This window comes from Salmo salar, chromosome 07, assembly GCF_965601325.2.
Source record: "Salmo salar chromosome 07, fSalSal1, whole genome shotgun sequence".
In the NCBI taxonomy this organism is placed as follows: Eukaryota; Metazoa; Chordata; class Actinopteri; order Salmoniformes; family Salmonidae; genus Salmo; species Salmo salar.
In genome coordinates, this window is record NC_138297.1 from 28,341,042 (window position 1) to 28,348,550 (window position 7,509).

The window sequence follows — 7,509 nt, forward strand, 5'->3', positions numbered from 1 at the left end:
AGTGCGATTAAGATTGCGGCATTTATGGATCTGTTGGGGCAGTATGGGGTCTAGGGTGTCCGGGAGGATGCTGTTGATGTGAGCCATGACCAGCCTTTCAAAGCACTTCATGGCTACCGCCGTGAGTGCTACGGGGCGGTAATCATTTAGGCAGGTTACCTTTGCTTCCTTGGGCACAGGGACTATGGTGGTCTGCTTGAAACATGTAGGCATTACAGACTTGGTCAGGGAGAGGTTGAATATGTCAGTGAAGACACTTGCCAGTTGGTCCGTGCATGCTTTGAGTACACGTCCTTGTAATCCGTCTGGCCCCACGGCTTTGTGAATGTTGACCTGTTTAAAGGTCTTGCTCACATCAGCTACCGAGAGCGTTATCACACAGTCATCCAGAACAGCTGGTGCTCTCGTGCATGATTCAGTGTTGCTTGCCTCGAAGCGAGCATGAAAGGCATTTACCGTTGAAGTCGGAAGATTACATACACTTAGGTCGTAATCATTAAAACTCATTTTTCAACCACTCTACAAATTTCTCGTTAATTAATTAACAAACTATAGTTTTGGCAAGTTGGTTAGGACATCTACTTTGTGCAAGTAATTTTTCCAACAATTGATTACAGACAGATTATTTCACTTATAATTCACTGCATCACAATTCCAGTGGGTCAAACATTTACATACACTAAATTGACTGTGCCTTTAAACAGCATGCAAAATTCCAGAAAATGATGTCATGGCTTTATAAGCTTCTGTTAGGCTAATAGACATCATTTGAGTCAATTGGAGGTGTACCTGTGGATGTATTTCAAGGCCTACCTTCAAACTCAGTGCTTCTTTGCTTGACATCATGGGAAAATCTAAAGAAATTAGCCAAGACCCCAGAAACAAAATTGTAGACCTCCATCAGTCTGGTTCATCCTTGGAATACATTTCCAAATGCCTGAAGGTACCACGTTCATCTGTACAAACAATAGTATGCAAGTATTAACATCATGGGACCACTCAGCCTTCATACCGCTCAGGAAGGACAAGCGTTCTGTCTCCTAGAGATGAATGTACTTTGGTGCGAAAAGTGCAAACCAATCCCAGAACAACAGCAAAGGACCTTGTGAAGATGCTGGAGGAAACAGGTACAAAAGTATCTATACCCACAATAAAACGAGTCCTATATCGACATAACCTGAAAGGCCGCTCAGCAAGTTAACCTCCCTAGGGTAGGGGGCAGCATTCAGAATTTTGGATGAAAAGCGTGCCCAAAGTAAACTGCCTGCTACTCAGGTCCAGAAGCTAGGATATGCATATATTGGTAGATTATATATTATGTATATTGGTAGATTTGGATAGAAAACACTCTAAAGTTTCCAAAACTGTTAAAATAATGTCTGTGAGTATAACAGAACTGATATGGCAGGCGAAAACCTGAGGAAAATCCATCCAGGAAGTGCTATTATTTTGAAATGCCTGTTTTTCCATTGAAAGCCTATCCACCATACAAAGACTTATGACGCAGTTCACGATCCCTATGTCTTCCACTGCATGTGGCCAGTCTTTAGGCATTGTTTCAGGCTTTTACTCTGAAAAATGAGGGAGAAACACCACTTTCAATGAGAGGACAGTGGAAATTTCCAGACATGAGTCCAGTGCGTGACCGGGAGCGCGCCTTTCTTGTTTCTCCTTTTCTATTGATGGTGCAGCTTGATGGTGTCCGTTGAAATATGATCGATTATTTATGACAAAAACAACCTGAGGATTGATAATAAACATCGTTTGACATGTTTCTACTAACTTTTATGGTACTTTTTTGATTTTTCATCTGTCTGTTGTGACCGCGCTTTGTTCCAATGGATTACTGAACAAAACGCACCAACAAAACAGAGGTTTTTGAATATAAAGTGGGACATTATCGAACAAAACAAACATTTATTGTGTAACAAGGAGTCTTGGGAGTGCAATCATATGAAGATCATCAAAGGTAAGTGATACATTTTATAGCTATTTCTGACTTTTGTTACTCCTCTTCTTGACTGCTAACTGTTTGTAATGATTTGTCTGCTGGGCGCTGTTCTCAGATAATCGCATGGTTTGCTTTCGCCATAAAGCCTTTTTGAAATCTGACACAGCGGTTGGATTAACAAGAATTTTATCTTTAAGCTGGTGTATAACATTTGTATCTTTTATGTATGTTTATTATGAGAATTTCTGTTTTGTTGAGTTTCACGCTCTGCAATTTCACCGGATGTTGTTTGAGACAGTGGAATACTGAACAAAACGCACCAACAAAACGGAGGTCTTTGGATATAAATAGGGACTTGATCGAACAAAACGAATATTTATTGGGTAACTGGGAGTTTTGTGAGTGTAACCATATGAAGATCATCAAAGATAAGTGATTCATTCTATCGCTATTTCTGACTTTTGTTACTCGTCTACTTGGCTGGTTACTGTTTGTAATGATTTGTCTGCTGGGCATTGTTCTCAGATAATCGCATGGTTTGCTTTCGCCGTAAAGTCTTTTTGAAATCTGACACCGTGGTTGGATTAAAAAGAAGTTAATCTTTAAACCGATGTATAACACTTGTATGTTTCATGAATTTTTATAATGAGTACTGTAAATTCCGGACTATAAGCTGCAACTTTTTTCCCAGGCTTTGAACCTCGCGGCTTAAACAATGACGCGGCTAATATGTGGATTTTTCCCGCTTTACATTTTTTTTCTTCCAAAAAAACACATTCTGTGACGTGCTCAGTTTTTTGGCGGCATGAAGCTTTCATTAGACCAATGAAATTGCCGAACGTTTAGATTAAATCGAGCGCTCTCAACCTTCCCATTATTCTGATTACGGTAGTCATTTTGTCACCCTCATCATGGCAAAGACACGGAGAAATGCATATGATGCAGCTTTCAAGTTGAAGGCGATTGATCTGGCTGTTGGAAAAGGAAATAGAGCTGCTGCACGGGAGCTTGGTCTTAATGAGTCGATGATAAGACGTTGGAAACAGCAGCGTGAGGAATTGACTCAGTGCAAAAAGACAACTAAAGCTTACTGCTAATTTTTTATATTTTTGTTACAAGCCGTGTTTCGTTAAAGCCTATTTATTTTTGTTACAAGCCGTGTTTCGTTAAAACCTATTTATTTTTGTTACAAGCCGTGTTTCGTTAAAGCCTGTGTAAAGTTAATTTGTTTCAATGTACCGGTAGGCACCTGCGGCTTATTTACGTTCAAAATTAAAAAATTAAAAAAATTCAGTGGGTGCGGCTTAATAGTCCGGAAATTACGGTATTTCTGTTTTTGAATTTGGCGCTCTGCAATTTTACTGGATGATGGCCAGGTGGGACGGTAGCGTCCCACACCCCCTAGAGATGTTAAGAAGCCACTGCTCCAAAGCTGCCATAAAAAAGCCAGACTATGGTTTGCAACTGCACATGGGGACAAAGATCGTACTTTTTGGACAAAATGTCCTCTGGTCTGATGAAACAAAAATAGAACTGTTTGGCCATAATGACTATCGTTATGTTTAGAGGAAAAATGGGGAGGCTTGCAAGCCGAAGAACACCATCCCAACCGTGAAACACGGGGGTTTCAGCATCATGTTGTGGGGGGTGCTTTGCTGCAGGAGGGACTGGTGCACTTCACAAAATAGATGGCATCACGAGGAAGGAAAATTATGTGGATATATTGAAGCAACATCTCAAGACATCAGTCAGGAAGTTAAAGCTTGGATGCAAATGGTCTTCCAAATGGACAATGACCCCAAGCATACTTCCAAAGTTGTGGCAAAATGGCCTATGGACAACAAAGTCAAAGTATTGGAGTGGCCATCACAAAGCCCTGACCTCAATCCTATAGAAAATTTGTGGGCAGAACTGAAAAAGCGTGCGCGAGGAAGGAGGCCTACAAACCTGACTCAGTTACACCAGCTCTGTCAGGAGGAATGGGCCAAAATTCACCCAACTTATTGTGGGAAGCTTGTGGATGGCTACCTGAAAAGTTTGACCAAAGTTAAACAATTTAAAGGCAATGCTACCAAATACTAATTGAGTGTATGTAAACTTCTGACCCACTGGGAATGTGATGAAAGAAATAAAAGCTGAAATAAATCAGTCTCTCAACTATTATTCTGACATTTCACATTCTTAAAATAAAGTGGTGATCCTAACTGACCTAAGACAGGGAATTTTTACTAGGATTAATTGTCAAGAATTGTGAAAACTGAGTTTAAATGTATTTGGCTAAGGTGTATGTAAACTTCCGACTTCAACTGTAGCTTGTCTGGTAGGCTCGCATCACTAGGCAGCTCGCGTCAGGGTTTACCTTTGTATTCTGTAATAGTTTTCAAGCCCTGCCACATCCGACGAGCGTCAGAGCCGGTGTAGTGGGATTCAGTCTTAATCCTGTATTGACACTTTGCTTGTTTGATGGTTCATCTGAGGGCATAGCTGGATTTCTTATAAGCGTCCGGATTTGTGTCCCCCTCCTTGAAAGCGGCAGCTCTAGCCTTTAGCTCGATGCGGATGTGCCTGTAATCCATGGCTTCTGGTTGGGATATGTACGTACGGTCACTGTGGGGATGTCGTTGTCGATTAAATTATTGATGAAGCCGATGACTGAAGTGGTATACTCCTCAATGTCATTGGATGAATGAACATATTCCAGTCTGTGCTAGCAAAACAGTCCTGTAGCGTAGCATCCGCGTCATCTGACCACTTCCGTATTGAATGAGTCACTGGTACTTCCTGCTTTAATTTTCGCTTGTAAGCAGGAATCAGGAGGATAGAATTATGGTCAGATTTGCCAAATGGAGGGCAGGGGAGAGCTTTGTATGCATCTCTGTGTGTGGAGTAAAGATGGTCTAGAATATTTTTTCCTTTGGTTGCTCATGTGACATGCTGGTAAAAATGTGGTAAAACTGATTTAAGTTTGCCTGCATTAAAGTCCCCGGCCACTAGAAGCACCGCTTCTGGATGAGCATTTTCTTGTTGCTTATGGTCTTATAGAGCGGTTTGAGTGAGGTTTTAGTGCCAGCATCGGTCTGTGGTGGTAAATAGACGGCTACGAATAGTATAGATGAGAACTCACTTGGTAGATGGTGTGGCCTACAGCTTATCATGAGGTACTCTAACTCAGGCGAGCAATACCTTGAAACATGAGACTTCTTTAATATTAGACATCACACACCAGCTGTTATAGACACACACCACCGACCCCTCGTCTTACCGGACGTAGCTTGGAATAAAACAATAGCCATCAAATTAAAGAAATGTAATTTACACAACATCTGAAATATTTTATTAAAATAATGTGAATAAATTATGAATAAATTAGTGCTAAGCATTAATGGGCAGTCACTACAATCATGGGACTTTTATTAATTGTTTTATTCTGTGTTGTTACAGCATTCAACCCACATAATGCATAGTCATAGTGCATTTAATGACTAAAAAAGAATCAAAACCGAAAAAGAAAACCGTGATTATTTTTTTATAATCGAACCAAAACCGAACGAACCTCATAAAGCACTAATCGCTCAGCACTAGCAAACAAACACTTCTTACTTGTTCTTGTAGAAATACAAAACTTCCAATCAATAATTCACTGGTGTGTCATCACTATGATTTCCGTTCCGACATTACATTTATCTATTACAGTGCCATTCTATACTGTCAAAGTACAGTTCTAGGTCATTGTACATAACATACTGTATGTAGGTCACAGTGTCTTTTGGTGACGCTTAAGATTAGGAAGGCCAATTGTTTTTTATGAGCATGGCCTTATTTCTATTACAGCTTATTGGAGGACTGTTATTCATATTCACCCAGCTCAATGTAACAGCGATAGCTTTGAGCAACTACATGATGCTCACATTTTTCCCTATACCCATCATGAGGTTGCTACAACCTAGCCTAAGAATGAAAGCTTACAACTTAGGTGCACAAGTCGAGACAAAAATTTGAGTAATCAAGGTGACAGACAGTGACACATTCAATACCACCTTGCAAATTCTTGCCTGCATCTAGCTGATCTAGGGTGTAATCATTAGTCCAAACAGTTGAAAACGAGAGTTTCTATTGGACAAATTCAGGTATGTTTATACCAGTTTTGTTCTGTTTGCTTCCATTTAAGAAACCTTTTTCAACAGAATCGGCGGAATGAATACACGCCTGATCACCCGCAAACACAGTTCACTTTCATAGCAGCTAATTACAAACAGCATCATCACTTTAATTCCTGCTCACATCTACTCTCTATCCTCCTCTCACCTTTTCCTTTCACTTGTGGATTTCAGTGCACAACACAACAGATGTCTGTGACCAGGCGAAAAAACCTTTCCAAGCCTTCATACCAACCACTACACAAAGCCTACATCATTGTCACCATATTATCTAACGTCATAGTCAACATAGCTAGAACTAATGCATTTAGTAAACCCGCTACAATCATGCAGGACAGTGTACAACAAGCAGTTTAGCAGTTACACTGGTGGGCCCATGTGGCAATAAATTAATAAAGCCAAAAGTTTAACTTGACTTTGAAGAGTTCCAGTATTGGATAGCCATAGTCAGCTAGCTAACATAGCATCCCTTTCTGATTGAGCCAGGTGTTTGAGTAAGCTAAATAGCTAGCTGCATTACACTTGACCAAATTCACATAGAAATGTTTGTTATAGTTCTGTCATTATCATTGAAAACAAGTCTAAGAAGTGGTAGATCTGTTCTATGTGCTCTATTTCTAAGTTTTGTTTTTGCCTCTTTTACTTTCGGTTTTGTACACCAGCTTCAAACAGCTGAAAATACAATATTTTTGGTTATGGAAAATATATTTCACAGCAGTTTAGATGGTACAATGATTATTTCTTCTGTCAAATACACTGAAATTAAGCTAACTATTAGAGTTTTAGCAACCAGAAAGGGGACGAGCAATTTCTGCATAGTGTATCTTTAAGTGAAAGTAAAAAAATACAATGAAATATAGCAAATATAAAAAATACTCTCTCACTCTTCCTTCTACTTCATTTTTCAACTATTGTCTTTCTCACTCTTTGAGTCAACTACTCACCACATTTTATGCACTGAAGCGCTAGCTAGTTGTAGCTTATGCTTTCAGTGCTAGATTAATTCTCTGATCCTTTTATTGGGTGGACAAAATGTAAATTCATGCTGCAAGAGTTCTGATAGTTTAGAGGACGTCTTCCGGAAGTTGTCATAATTACTCCTGTAAGTCTATGGAATTGGGTGAGAACCATGAGCCTCCTAGGTATTGTATTGAAGTCAACGTACCAAGAGGAGAACGGAAACTAGCTGTCTTCCAGCTGGCTACACCCTGGTGTTACCCCAGAGAGTGCTGTTGAGGCTACTGTAGACCTTCATTGCAAAACAGTGTTTTTTAATAAATGATTTGGTGACGTCAATATATTTACTATAGTTTTATCTAAAAAGGATACTTTTTTAATGTTTCACTATTTTTATTTTTATGAAATTCACTGAGGAGCATAGTCCTCTTCTGAGGAGACTCC